The sequence below is a fragment of the Calonectris borealis genome, chromosome 2 (genome assembly GCF_964195595.1).
Source record: "Calonectris borealis chromosome 2, bCalBor7.hap1.2, whole genome shotgun sequence".
Lineage (NCBI taxonomy): Eukaryota > Metazoa > Chordata > Aves > Procellariiformes > Procellariidae > Calonectris > Calonectris borealis.
This window is the reverse complement of record NC_134313.1, coordinates 18,830,436-18,846,189: the sequence shown is the minus strand read 5'-3', so window position 1 is coordinate 18,846,189 and position 15,754 is coordinate 18,830,436. Positions and strand designations below refer to the sequence as shown.

The 15,754-nt window shown below is 41.8% G+C and overlaps 1 protein-coding gene across 3 annotated transcripts in view; it reads right to left on the bottom strand.

Annotated features, from left to right (window-relative positions):
* The window catches only part of CSMD3 (CUB and Sushi multiple domains 3), a 796,263-nt gene that overhangs the window by 76,341 nt on the left and 704,168 nt on the right, over positions 1-15,754 (bottom strand). The window lies entirely within an intron of this gene.

Below are 15,754 nucleotides of genomic sequence, written 5' to 3'. Positions count from 1 at the left end.
AGGTTTCTAAACTGAAAAAAAAAGAAATCTAAATGCACAGAGAATATTATAAAACCGTAGTTCCATCATAAAAATTCTAACCCAAGTTGTTGTGACAGTATTAAGGAATTAAATATCATTTAAAAACAGGATATGCCAGACTTGTGACACATTTTTAATCTTAATTTTAAAACCAAACAAAAACCATTTGGGATTTGCAGGATTTGTCTCCAGTTTTCACTCTGCTTTCCAGGGGAAGTTTTGTTTGACTGAGAAACATAAAAAAAATTCAAAACAAACACTATTTCCCCCCCTCAAAAAAAAAAAACAAACAAAAAAAGAAAACAAAATAATGGATTCAGACATATTTGTTTCATTTTCAAAATACCATCTGTCAATGTAGGTTCATGTGGTAAGCAGTTCAGTATGTTTGCTACTGAAAGTGTATGTAATAGCAACATAGTTCCTGTTAAAAGAACCTTTGAGAACATTACTGAAATTTCCACTTCTTTATGCAGCTGAATAAATTCCCTATGTTGCAATAAAGTCAGAGACTCATTCGTATTTTCCAGAAGTTTTTTTCTTTGTTTGCTTTATTTTCCCACTCTATTTCACACATCCACAGAGCTGGTCTCCCTGAAAGGAAATAAAGACCTTTCACTTATAATGGTTACTATCACTACTTCTCCATTACCAAGAAGAAAAGAAGAGGAAGAAAAAAAAAAACAACAACCAAACCAATAAAATCCACCACCACCATTCACACCTATATCTGGAAGAGTAATTATTACTTAATTTCTCTTCCATTCTATTCTGGTTTTGTTGTATTTCTTCTAAAAGCAAGGTGTTTATTTATTTTTCTCACGCCTATTAGTAGAATTATTTCCTTTTGTCATTTTTCTCTTAAGATACCTGGGAAGAAAAGAATTCCAAAATGTTCATTATATATTAAGGGCATGCTCATATTCATTACTGCATATCCTGGTAGTTTTTATGATCAATTCTGCTGTTAATTGTTTTTCAGGACTTCCATTTTAAACTCTTATTTTAAGGGATTTGTGACAAAGAAAGATATTTATTTTCCCTTATTAACATTCTGAAATGAATTTTTGAAATACCATTCAGTAGCCTTTGATGCTTTTCTTTGTGTATTATGTGTTTGCATCTATATATATAGGTGCATATATATAAAAATAGTAAGTCTGGGGTTTTGAAGAGTTTTTTTGACTGTGGAAAGTTTTCAAAGCTTTCAGATTACTGCTGATTCTTCGGTAATTGAAGCAAAACAAATACTGCACATGTATAGTTTTCTGAGAAACTGCCTTTGTTTCTGAATGAGACATACTTATTGTGCAATGGCATTAAAGATCGACCCTTTTCCTTCATTTTACCTCACAGCTGTATTCCTAAAACCTTTTTCCACTCACTTGCTTGTATTATATATATCATCTACCATGTAATTGATGTCAGTTTTGTCACATTGGTATAAACAAGGAGTAACATGATTTCACTACTGCAAAAAATAGTGCAAAGCCATAAAGGGACATATTTTTAAATCTGTTCTCATTTGAGAAATATGACATACTTACCCCAATTGAATCAGTATGGAAAAAGAACATTTTAGTTGTGAAATTTGGGATAATGAAACTGAATAAAATGATAAAACTGATTGTTATAATAACTAGCCTTCATTCAATATAACCATAAGGTGTGACTAACTGTCTTTGGCAATGAGATAGCTAAATTATTACTCCTAAACACAATCCAGATACAAAAATGCTCAGGAGCTAAGCTCTGCAGGTGGAGTGTTTTCACTGGGGACTGAATGCAAATACTGCAAACTGGGTATCACATTGAGAGAGCTCTCTGTAAATACGAACAAAATTTGCCAGAAAAACTATGACAGAAAACTGAAAACAGATTCAAAATGATAAGGAACTAGAAAGCAAAGGAGTGCTGAGAAAAAATTAAGAGTACTACTGGGAAAACAGAGGTTCAAATACTGAGCAACAATGTTGTCTCCTGGTTTTTTTTTTTTCTTGTTTGCCAGGAAATTTATTTTGTAAATAGATGAGAAAGCATTTAAGAAATACTGATTCTATTATCAATTTACACTCCTGTTTAAACAGCCAATAAGTCATTATTTATTTATTTATCATGGATAAAAGGCTTAATACTACTGTTATTATCTAATGGAATATCACTTCTTTATCCCCAAAGTAATATTCTGATTCTAATACCAATTACAAGCAAATATAAAACTGTTGTAGTCACCTTGGAACACTATTGAAAACAAAAAATGAAAAACAATCATATAAGATTTGTGGGAAATACGGGACAGAGGAAGTGGTTCAAGCAGTAGGGTCAAGATTGTACTTCTGAGCTGCGTTTATCAGAATGAATGAGTGAGAGAAAAAACAAATACACCCTCGCATGGTACGTTGCCAAAATACAAACACATAACAAATAGAACATTTACTGCACTGCATTAAGAACAGGGTTATGGATAGAAGAAAAGCTGAAATAAAATTAGCAAATGTTAAGCAAAATCTCCATTCAATGATTTGCAACAATTAGATTATCATAATTACTATTACTGGGGGAAAAAAATATTCTAACACCCTAGTAGTAAATAGCTGCCTTCACACTAGGTTAGGCTTCTAGACTATTTTAGACTAGGCTATTTAGACTGTCTTTGGGATAGCTTTGTTCATTGTCAATGTCTTTATTTTAGTGCTGTATCGTAAGACTGGGTGTAGTTCCATCTTTTCTATGATATGGATATAAAAGTCCTATACAGCAGTTCTATGAATCCAGTTGAAGCCTCTAGTCTTAATGTAACCCGTAATTTATAATACTGAATCAAAAGCTGTCACTTTTGTAAAGGCAATGAGTGAATACTACAGAGAAAGAAATTAAATGTGAAGGTTTTACTGAGTAGCAGATTTCAGGGGGGGAAATAAACACTATAACATTCTCAATTTCCAGTCTAGAAAAGCTTGAGAAGAATAACTAACTGAAATATTATTAAAAACAAAATTAGTCAAAAAGTAGGAATGAAGGCTGTTAATAACGTGTGAGCACCATATAAATTACTTAGCTTGACATGAAATCCAGCCCAGCAACGAAGAATGAACATAATAACTTAGTGTCAGAACCTTTGAAACCTCAGCTGCAAATGAGGTTTCTTTTCTGCTGGTTACTCTCTGAGATGCAAGAGTAGGAATAAATGAATATAGAATCTTTACATGAAATGGCAAAAACATGCCTATGCTTATTTTAGCTTTCAGTAATGTCAAACATGAGCATAGTAGTTGTCGTGGTTTAATCTGGCAGGCAGCCAAATACCACGAAGCTGCTCACTCACTCCCCCCGAACCCCCAGTGGGATGGGGAGAGATTCGGAAGGGTAAGAGTGAGGAAAACTCATGGGTTGAGATAAAGACAGTTTAATAGAACAGAAAAGGGAAAATAATAATAATAATAATAATAAATAATGATAGAATATACAAAATGAGTGATGCACAATGCAATTGCTCAGCACCCGCACTGACCGATAACCAAGTAGCAATCGGTACTTCCTGGATCACGCCTACCCTTCATATACTGAGCATGACGTCACATGGTATGGAATACCCCATTGGTCAGCTGGGCTGGTTGTCCTGGTTATGTTCCCTCCCATCTTGTGTACCTAGCTCAGTCAGTAGGCACGGGAGCTGTCCTTGGACTAGGAGGGTACTTAGCAACAACTGAAAACATCAGTGTGTTATCAACATTCTCCTCATACTAAATCCAAAACACAGCACTAGGAAGAAATTTAACCCTATCCCAGCCGAAACCAGGACAGTATCCACCCCTTATTCTATACCATTTACGTTATGCTTAGGTCTCACATTTTTTGATACATTTCAATTAATCACCACTATCTTTCTTTTTATATATACATATATATATATATATATATGCACACACAGATATCATTCCCTTAGCCTATGGACTGTCCCTTTAAAATGTCCATTGAGTTCATTTATCATAGAATCATAGAATCATAGAATCATACAGGTTGGAAAAGACCTCTAAGATCATCGTGTCCAACCGTCAACCCAACACCACCATGCCCACTACACCATGTCCCTAAGGGCCTCATCTACACGTCTTTTAAATACCTCCAGGGATGGTGACTCCACCACTTCCCTGGGAAGCCTGTTCCAAGGCCTGACCACTCTTTCAGTAAAGAAATTTCTCCTAATGTCCAGTCTAAACCTCCCTTGGCGCAACTTGAGGCCATTTCCTCTTGTCCTATCGCTAGTTACTTGGCAGAAGAGACCAACACCCACCTCGCTACAACCTCCTTTCAGGTAGTTGTAGAGCGCGATGAGGTCTCCCCTCAGCCGCCTCTTCTCCAGGCTAAACAACCCCAGTTCCCTCAGCTGCTCCTCATAAGGCTTGTGCTCCAGGCCCTTCACCAGCTTCGTTGCCCTCCTCTGGACACGCTCCAGCACCTCCATGTCCTTCTTGTAGTGAGGGGCCCAAAACTGAACACAGTATTCGAGGTGCGGCCTCACCAGTGCCGAGTACAGGGGCACGATCACCTCCCTACTCCTGCTGGCCACACTAGTTCTGATACAGGCCAGGATGCCGTTGGCCTTCTTGGCCACCTGAGCACACTGCCAGCTCATGTTCAGCCGGCTGTCAATCAGCACCCCCAGGTCCTTTTCCTCTGGGCAGCTTTCCAGCCACTCTTCCCCAAGCCTGTAGCGTTGCCTGGGGTTGTTGTGGCCGAAGTGCAGGACCCGGCACCTGGCCTTGTTAAACCTCATACAGTTGGCCTCAGCCCATCGATCCAGCCTGTCCAGGTCCCTCTGCAGAGCCTTCCTACCCTCCAGCAGATCAACACTCCCGCCCAACTTGGTGTCGTCTGCAAACTGACTGAGGGAGCACTCGATCCCCTCGTCCAGATCATTGATAAAGATATTGAACAAGACCGGCCCCAAAACTGAGCCCTGGGGAACACCGCTCGTGACCGGCCGCCAACTGGATTTAACTCTGTTGACCACAACTCTCTGGGCTCGGCCGTCCAGCCAGTTTTTTACCCAGCGAAGAGTGTACCTGTCTAGGCCGTGAGCCGCCAGCTTCTCTAGGAGAATGCTGTGGGAGACAGTGTCAAAGGCCTTACTGAAGTCCAAGTAGACCACATCCACTGCCTTTCCCTCATCCACTAGGCAGGTCACCTGGTCATAGAAGGAGATCAGGTTGGTCAAGCAGGACCTGCCTTCCATGAACCCGTGCTGGCTGGGCCTGATCCCCTGGTTGTCCCGGACATGGCTCGTGAGCACCCTCAAAACCAACCGCTCCATGATCTTCCCCGGCACCGAGGTCAGGCTGACCGGTCTGTAGTTCCCTGGATCCTCCCTCCGGCCCTTCTTGTAGATGGGAGTCACATTGGCGAGCCTCCAGTCATCCGGGACCTCCCCAGTTAACCAGGACTGCTGGTAAATGATGGAGAGCGGCTCGGCAAGCTCCTCCGCCAGCTCCCTCAGTACCCTCGGGTGGATCGCTGCCCCACCCATGCTGAGTCAGAGCTGCCGCTCGTCAGGAGCTCGCTCCTCCGGCTCGGGGGAGGGGAGCTGGGGCACCCTCTCGCGCCCTGCGCTGTTGCCTTCGCGGTTTTTGCCGCGGTTTCGCCGCTTCAGGAAGGGTCCCTCGGCGCGATCCTCCGCGCCGGAGCCCTTCGCCTCGGTGGCTTCGAATGAAAGTCCACAACTTTGGGGTTCATCTGTCATAACAGTCTTTCAGGGCAGGAGAGATGGTGTGTGGTGTTGGGCTGTTGCATCCTGAAGCCAGTTCTCATTTCGGTACTGCTGCATTCGTCCAGTTCTATCATCGTTGCATTTTGCTCGGTTTCATCGGAGTTAGTTCATTCGTCGTTAATCTGGGTGATTTTCACTGCTATACCATTGATAGCAACCATAGAAATAATGATACACAATATCATATAACAATTGACATCATAAAATTCAGTTCATTGGCTATTTTCACCCAAAATCAAATCCCCTTGAGGTACACACCGGACTTGCCCATCCTTTTGCATCACCCACCAAGTGCACCTGGGTCCTTGAGCAGAAGCAATCCCACGGATGGGTTTTCCCTTGCCAGAGGCAGGAGTAACCCAGACTGTCTTCCCCAACATATTTCTTATGTGCACGACAGGGACTTTATCTCCATCTACAGTACGTAAGAGTCTTGATTGGGCAGGGCCAGCTCGATTAACAGATCCCCTAGTGTTGACTAACCAGGTGGCTTTTGCTAAATGCGTGTCCCAATGCTTGAATGTCCCACCACCCATTGCTCTCAGCGTAGTCTTTAGCAGCCCGTTGTATCGTTCGATTTTCCGAGAGGCTGGTGCATGGTAGGGGATGTGACAGACCCACTCAATGCCATGCTCTTTGGCCCAGGTGTCTATGAGGGTGTTTCGGAAATGAGTCCCATTGTCTGACTCAATTCTTTCTGGGGTGCCATGTCGCCATAGGACTTGCTTTTCAAGGCCCAGGATGGTGTTCCGGGCAGTGGCATGGGGCACAGGGTATGTTTCTAGCCATCCGGTGGTTGCTTCCACCATGGTGAGCACATAGCGCTTGCCGTAACGGGTTGCTGGGAGTGATATAATCAATCTGCCAGGCCTCCCCATATTTATATTTCAATTCTCGTCCTCCATATCAAAGAGGCCTTACTTGCTTGGCTTGTTTGATTGCAGCGCATGTTTCACATTCATGGATAACCTGTGCAACAGTGTCCATGGTTAAGTCCACCCCTTGATCATGAGCCCATCTATATGTTGCATCTCTTCCTTGGTGGCCTGAGGCGTCATGGGCCCACCGAGCTATAAATAATTCACCCTTATGTTGCCAGTCCAGATCTACCTGAGCTACTTCGATCCTAGCAGCCTGGTCCACCTGCTGGTTGTTTTGATGTTCCTCAGTGGCCCAACTCTCAGGTACGTGAGCATCTATGTGACGTACTTTTACAACCAGGTTCTCTACTCGGGCAGCAATATCTTGCCACAATGCGGCAGCCCAGATGGGTTTACCTCTGCGCTGCCAGTTGTTCTGCTTCCACTGCTGCAACCACCCCCACAGGGCATTTGCCACCATCCATGAGTCAGTATAGAGATAAAGCACTGGCCATTTTTCTCATTCTGCAATGTCCAAGGCCAGCTGGATGGCTTTCACCTCTGCAAACTGACTCGATTCACCTTCTCCTTCAGCAGTTTCTGCAACTTGGCGTATAGGACTCCATACAGCAGCTTTCCACCTCCGATGCTTTCCCACAAGGCGACAGGACCCATCAGTGAACAGGGCATATTGCTTCTCATTTTCTTGTAGTTTGTTATACATGGAGCCTCTTCAGCACGTGCCACCTCCTCCTCTGGGGATATTCCAAAATTTTTGCCTTCTGGCCAGTTCGTGATCACTTCCAAGATTCCTGGGCGACTGGGGTTTCCTATTTGGGCCCGTTGTGTGATCAGTGCGACCCACTTACTCCACGTAGCATCGGTTGCATGATATGTAGAGGGGACCCTCCCTTTGAACATCCAGTCCAGCACCGGCAGTCGGGGTGCCAGGAGGAGCTGTGCTTCAGTGCCAACCACTTCCGAAGCAGCTCGAACCCCTTCATATGCTGCCAATATCTCTTTCTCAGTTGGAGTGTAGCGGGCCTCGGATCCTCTGTATCCCCGACTCCAGAACCCTAAGGGTCGACCTCGAGTCTCCCCTGGTGCTTTCTGCCAGAGGCTCCAGGTAGGGCCATTCTCCCCAGCTGCGGTGTAGAGCACATTCTTTACATCTTGTCCTGCCTGGACTGGCCCAAGGGCTACTGCATGAACTATCTCCCGTTTAATTTGTTCAAAGGCTTCTTGTTGCTCAGGGCCCCATTTGAAATCGTTCTTCTTCCTGGTCACGTGATAGAGAGGGCTTACAATCAGGCTGTAATCTGGAATATGCATTCTCCAAAAGCCCACAACGCCTAAGAAAGCTTGTGTTTCCTTTTTGCTAGTTGGTGGGGACATGGCTGTTATTTTGTTGATCACATCCATTGGGATCTGACGACATCCATCTTGTCATTTTATTCCTAAAACCTGGATCTCCTGTGCAGGTCCCTTGACCTTACTTTGTTTTATGGCAAAACCGGCCTTCAGAAGGATTTGAATTATTCTCTCCCCTTTCTCAAAAACTTCTTCTGCTGTGTTGCCCCACACAATGAAGTCATCAACGTACTGCAGGTGTTCTGGAGCCTCACCCTGTTCCAGTGTGGTGTGGATCAGTCCATGGCAAATGGTAGGGCTGTGTTTCCACCCCTGGGGCAGTCGGTTCCAGGTGTACTGGACGCCCCTCCAAGTGAAAGCAAACTGTGGCCTGCACTCTGCTGCCAAAGGGATTGAGAAGAACGCATTAGCAAATATCAATGGTGGCGTACCACTTGGCTGCCTTTGACTCCAGTTCGTATTGATGTTCTAGCATGTCCGGCATGGTAGCACTCAGTGGCGGCGTGACTTCGTGCAGGCCACGGTAGTCTACTGTTAGTCTCCACTCTCGCTTGGACTTTCGCACTGGCCATATGGGACTGTTAAAGGGTGACCGAGTCTTGCTGATCACTCCTTGGCTCTCCAGGTGACGACTCAGCTCATGGATAGGGATCAGGGAATCTCGGTTGGTGCGATATTGCCGCCGGTGCACTGTTGTGGTAGCGATTGGTACCTGCTGTTCTTCAACTTTCAGCAACCCCACAACAGAAGGGTCCTCTGAGAGACCAGGCAAGGTGGAAAGCTGTTTAATTTCCTCTGTCTCCAGGGCTGCTATACCAAAAGTCCACCGGTACCCTTTTGGGTTCTTGAAATACTCTCTCCTGAGGTAGTCTATGCCAAGGATGCACAGAGCCTCTGGGCCAGTCACAATGGGGTGCTTCTGGCACTCATTCCCGGTCAGGCTCACTTCGGCCTCCAATGCAGTTAACTCTTGGGATCCCCCTGTCACTCCAGAAATACAAATGGGTTCTGCCCCTTTATAGCTTGATGGCATCAGGGTACACTAGTGCACCGGTGTCTACTAGAGCCTTATACTCCTGTGGGTCTGATGTGCCAGGCCATCGAATCCACACAGTCCAGTAAACCCGGTTGTCCCTTTCCTCCACCTGGCTGGAGGCAGGGCCCCTCTATTCCTGGTCATAATATCTGTTTCTCACTTCTTGCAAACGTGAGTCAAGAATTTCTTCATTGCAATTACATTCCAAAGTAAGATCAGCCCTTCTACTCTGTCTGGGGAACTGTTCACTGGAAACTGGACCGTCGTGAGATAGGTTTTTCCTGAAAACTGGAGCAGCATTTTTCCTGGGAGAACCCCCTTGTGTGATTTTTTTTCCTTGCAACTCACGTACCCGTGCCTCTAGGGTCAAGGTAGGTTTTCCATCCCACTGCCTCATGTCTTCTCCGTGGTCACGCAGGTGAAACCACTGGGTGCCCTGGGGTGTGTACTTTCTGTATCCTCTCTCTTGATCAGAAGAACGCTGACCTTTAATGGCTGAGAAACTGGTCCGTACAGGTGGAGAATAGGACCTATCGTCCTCGAGTTGCTGGACCTCTTGGGACAGTTTCTCCACAGCTGAGACAAAGGAGGAGACACTTTCTTCGTATTCCCGCAGATTGCTAACCACGACATCCACCGTTGGTGCTTCTTCCTCTTTCCAGCACAGTACTGCCAACGAACTGGCATATGACGCTGGTGCGCTCCGTACTAATTTCCGCCACAGGGGTCACGTGCACTGGACTTCATCTGGATCTTTGGGTGTTTGGTCATCGTCCAGGTCTCTATAAACTACCTCCAGCACGCCTAGTTCTCTCAGGTACTGGATACCTCTCTCCATAGTGGTCCATTTGCCTAGGCGATATATAACATCTTCCTTGAAGGGATACCTTTCCTTCACGCCTGACAGCAGTCGCCTCCAGAGGCTGAGGACCTGTGTCCCTTTTCCAATTGCTTTGTCAATGCCTCCTTCCCTAGCAAGGGATCCCAGCTGTTTGGCCTCCTTCCCCTCTAATTCCAGGCTACTGGCCCCATTATCCCAGCATCAGAGCAGCCAGGTAACAATATGCTCACCTGGACGACGGCTGAAATCTTTCCGCATATCTCGCAGCTCACTCAGGGATAGGGATCGGGTGGTTTCCGTCTCGTTTATGAGTTCTTCCTCTTCCTCTTCCTCTCCTCGTGATGACCCTGCTCTTGCATCATCCCTTTCTAAATGACCTGACCTCCGCTTCCAAGATTTCCTCTTCTGTACAGGGGCAACAGATACCAGCAAGGCTTGGTCTTCTGGTTCAGCTGTAGTGCCTGTTGCTGGGGTTTGGGTAGCTGCAGTGCTTGTCATGGGGGTTGGAGTAACTGTAGTGACTGTTGCTGGAGTTTGAGTGGCTGCAGTGCCTGTTGCAGGGGTTGGAGAAGCTACGGTGACTGTTGCCGGGGTTTGAGTAGCCACAGGGGTTGTCGTGGGGGTTGAAGTAGCCGCAGTATCTGTCGTGGGGTTTTGAGTAGCCACTGTGTCTGTTGCCGGGGTTGATCTCCCACTGCCCGCCACCCCCGGCTCTTGCCGCTCCGCCCGCCCCAACGAGGCACTGCCGTTTGCCCTCCCTTTTTTCTTGTTCCTGAGGGTTGATCTCTGGACAGTATTCCTGAATAGTTGTTTAACCCTAAACAAGGCCTGAACCACATTCAGGAGACATAACAATATGAACATGCTTGTTTGAACATGCCAAGGATATTCAAAATTCTCAGGGAATATTGTGGACACCTTCATGAAGAGGACAGAAGAAAAAGGAGTTTCTGACAATATGGAAGGGAAGATGAACAAGTGGGAGAAAGTGTCCCATCCTGCCTCCCCCTTAAATTCATTCTCTGAGGAGAAAAAAGTGCAATTACTAATAATTTCTAAGAGGTGGTTCCCGAGGTACAGAAATGATGGCAGTGCCGAGTACAGATACCAGATTAGACTTATGACCAATGATTTTATCACCTCATAAAACAGCAGCAAAATGATAATCTTGGCCCAGTTCTGAATAATGATAAACAGCACAAAAGGGAACACATATTGCAAGCAAGGTTTTACATGACCCAACATTGAGATCCAGCCCCACAACTTTGACAGCCAATACATCAACATTGTGACCAATCAATATAATGAATGCTTATAACAATTTTGCCTTAACACACTTTGGTCAGATCTATCGTTATCTCAACCCTTCGAGCCCCACGTTGGGCGCCAAAAAGGACTGTCGTGGTTTAATCTGGCAGGCAGCCAAATACCACGCAGCTGCTCACTCACTCCCCCCGAACCCCCAGTGGGACAGGGAGAGAATCGGAAGGGTAAGAGTGAGAAAAACTCGTGGGTTGAGATAAAGACAGTTTAATAGAAGAGAAAAGGGAAAATAATAATAATAATAAAAAATAATGATAGAATATACAAAATGAGTGATGCACAATGCAATTGCTCACCACCCGCGCTGACCGATAACCAAGTAGCAATCGGTACTTCCTGGATCACGCCTCCCATTCATATACTGAGCATGACGTCACATGGTATGGAATACCCCACTGGCCAGCTGGGCTGGCTGTCCTGATTATGTTCCCTCCCATCCTGTGTACCTAGCTCAGTCAGTAGGGATGGAAGCTGTCCTTGGACTAGGAGGGTACTTAGCAACAACTGAAAACATCAGTGTGTTATCAACATTCTCCTCATACTAAATCCAAAACACAGCACTAGGAAGAAATTGAACCCTATCCCAGCCGAAACCAGGACAGTAGTGAAAAAAAGCTACATATGAATATATTATTGAAAAAAGAGATTTAGGTTATTATTTAACGAAGTTAATTAACCTATCAAGATGGCCTCAGCTGAGGAGGGGAGAATTATTTGCTGGAATGTCTTTCTTCTCTACAGGGCTTGCACTTCTTATAAGGATATATTTTTTTACATCCTCCTGTTCACAAACAGTGTGTAGAAAATCACAGTATTGAAATGACACTGGCACAGCCCTAGACAAAACAGGGTTTGGGGTCTTTCTGCTTCTATTTTCAGAAGATCCTCCCCTTGCCAGCTGTTCAAGCTGTACTAAACCTGTTCAGGATGAATGGTAACATTCTTTTAAATATTTTTTAATCCATGGCCCACAGAGGGAAGTTCTCTGCTGAATTTCTTGAAATAGCTGAATAATTCTTTAAAGATGAAACATCATATATCTCATTTCAAATTCTAGTTGTTATTATTATGCAGGAGTACTGAACAAAAAGAAGCATATGGCTAACTCTAGATAGCTAACTCTATGGCTAACTCTAGCTCAACTCTAGGTGCCCAAAACAAGTGTTCTATCTCCTTTTGGAGACAAAGGTGTCAAAATTATTGACAAGTCCTTTTGACAACTTTGAACCATAATAATGACGACATTTAGCCCAGATACTGTCCAAGGAAAATTCTCTGAACCATATGTAATGCAGATACAGAGAAGTCAGAACCAATTATTTGTCTCATGATCTGCTCCTTTCTGCTGGCTTATTTATTAATTGAAAGACACACTATGTGAGGTTCACTCTTTCTCTTAGGAGAAGAGATGAAAGGTATTCCTGATACTATTGTATGGCGAGTATGAACAAATGCTGACATTTAATGATCACTCTAACCCAATTAACTTTTTTCTGCTACCTGTCTGTCTTTATTGAAAACTCCTCTAGTATTAGTCATGTATTGGAAACACACCTCCATATGTCTTATTGATCAGGTAAACTCCATTCTTCATTTTTGCATTTTAATTCATATGGACACTTAGCATTTTATAAAGGTGTGTTTAGTTCTCCGAATGAATTAAATATAACATTATTTAATAACATCAAGATTAACAAAAAAATATTAGATATTACAGACCTTTAAAAAATTTAATCATATTTCATTGTTTATCTTGATTGCAGATTTAATACTAACTTGCAGAACTGAACACACCTATCATTCGAGCAATTGCTGATTCTTCCTAGGACATACGTAGGAAATGATGGCAATGAATTTTGGTAAATAAGGGAGAGAATATCAACATTTTAAAAGTCAACAAGCGACCTCAAGAAAATTCATTTCAGCACATACTAATCTCCACCACATCAAATTCTATCCACAGTCACTTTAAAAATCATGCTGCTTTTTGGAAATGTCTATGCATTTCCTCCTGCCAAGCTACATTAGCCAAAAAAAAAAAGAAAAAAAGTACTCCTGATCCTCAAATCATCATGATGTTAAAGTAGTGATCTTCTGAGAGTGCTTCTCCTCTGAGTTAATAAAAAGTCTGAAAATAGTGCTAATGAAGAAAGGGAAGAAAATCTTAGTGTTAGAGAAATGTTGGGAAATTTTATTCATCATTCACATATCAGTTAAAAATTCTGAAAGTACTATGGAGTTAACCAAGTAGACCCTATTTCCGCTTTGGGAAATGCTCAGTTCAATAAATTGCTGATTACAGGCATTAAATAAATAAATAAATAACCCTCAAAACTTTTTTAGAGCTTTGAAAATATATGTTTTAATGATCATTGTTACTCATGTCAGTAAATGAAAGCAAATAAAAATAATGTCATAAATAAATAAAATAATGTAAATATGCTAAGTTTTCATATAAACAGAAACAGAACAATTAATTTCTTCATCAAATATTTAAATATTTTTCCCTGAGGAAAGTGTATAACAAAATACACAGATTTGTCAGTGTCTTTTTATGAATAGGATATTCAACAGAAATCTGTTCTATGTTTCTGAATGTTTCTCCAGGATTTATTACACAGACTTTCTCCCAGAAACTGATTTAATGTTTTCAGTATAGAAAAAGATCAAGCACAATAAATTGTGAAAGTCAGTCTGTAATCTTGGAGACACAACAGTCATGGGGTTTTGTCTTTGACTGTTACTTTATTTTAAAAGATGAAAATGATTTTTTTTTCATATTTTTTCACCATAAAGTCTTGTGAAATATTTATTTGTTTTTAAGACTTCCACGACAGAATTACTTCAGGAGCTCTCTGTTGTTTTGGTTTGTTTACACACTAAACACACCCTTATAAAATAATTACACTTAACTGGAATGAAAATTAAGTTGTCAAACATAATGATTAAATGAAATTATTTGAGTAGCACTTTAAAAAAAAAAACTTGTATTTTTAAACAAAATACTTGGAAAAGGATATTATTTTGTCTTGTAGGATTTCATTAGTGTCATCTAAGTGTACTATTAAGGGCATCTTCAATGTTTAAAATAGAAATACACTGGTAGCCACTTGAGTCCAAGCATAGTTACATTTTTCAGCAAGTAAAATTGGAAAGGCTCTAAGATAAAATGATAAAAAACGTTTACGTCTGTGAGCAGAAAACTTTAGAAGCAGAAAGTGAAATTTAAATTTTTTTCTTACTATTTTTCAGTGGTTGAAAACAAACACCAGAATTTATTCATAAGTTGCACAAAAACATATTTCTTAGATCATTACAATACCTGCTCTGTAGATCTTCCTGCTGTATTTTATTTCCTTTCTCCCACATTCTACCATTTCTTTCCTCCATTTTCTCCACTTTCCAACAACATTTTCTTTCCCAACCTTCTTAAACAAATTTCTGACTTCTGATTTGTCACTAGCTGAACCCATTCCTTTATCTTAAGTCTCAAATTACTTGTTGAAGAAACAAGAATTGAACTGAGTTAGCTTGAGGCTTTCCAGAAAGCTCATTCCTGCACAGTGATGTAGCATAGCAGGCAGTGCTGCTGCAAGAGCAATTATGGTAGCCATTACTCTTTCCCACTTAAAAATTTGCTCTGTCACTATCTTTTCTTTTTTTTTTTTTTTTTTAACAAGCTATACATGCTTTTTTTAATGCTATATATGGTGTATACTACATTTTATTTCTGTAAGTAAAACTTTTATTCATGCTCTCTTCAGCAATTTGCCATCATTAAAGCTTTGAAGATATACATTTGAAGATTTAGTGTAGTCCTATTAGTCTAATACAAAAGGTATCTTTTAGATTACTGTTTTCCCCTCTAGTCATGTAGTTGTTTTAACACATTTTCTTCACTATTTATTATTACTGGACATTATAGTATATGAACTTAATAATAACGAATCTCTTCTGGGAAGTAAAAAAAGTTTTGTTTCAGCTGAAAATTGATTACTTCGCAGTCGACTTTTAAGTTTCAAGTAAAGATTGTGTAACCAATTACTATTATTAAGCTTATATTACTTTTTTATTTCTATAGGCAAATGTAGGAGAAATTTAATTCATTCTGTGTCCTTCTTCATTTGGCATGAAATTATTTTTGGCAAAATTCTTAAATGCAATTATTTTTCCAAGGTGCTATTCACAAATAGCAGATCATTTGGCTTAAATTAATATTTCTCTGATGAAAATTTTTACATTTCTCCAAACTTCAATAGCTGTGACCTTTGCAGACAAACCAGTAAAAATGAAGAAGAAAAAAAAAAGTCAGAACATTTTGATTACACACATCAAAAAATGAAAAATCAAACATGAAGATCTTTTCTTTTTTTTCCCCTCTGCTAAATGGTTTTCATTGTAGAAGTGAAACATAAACAAAGTCTATCTGTTCCCCTTAGCTATATGTCAGGAAACATTCCAGCTTCAGACTTGTAGCTTGATAAGCGGCACTTTTGCTCATTCATGAGTCATTCAAATTAAGCTTAAGTGAAGAT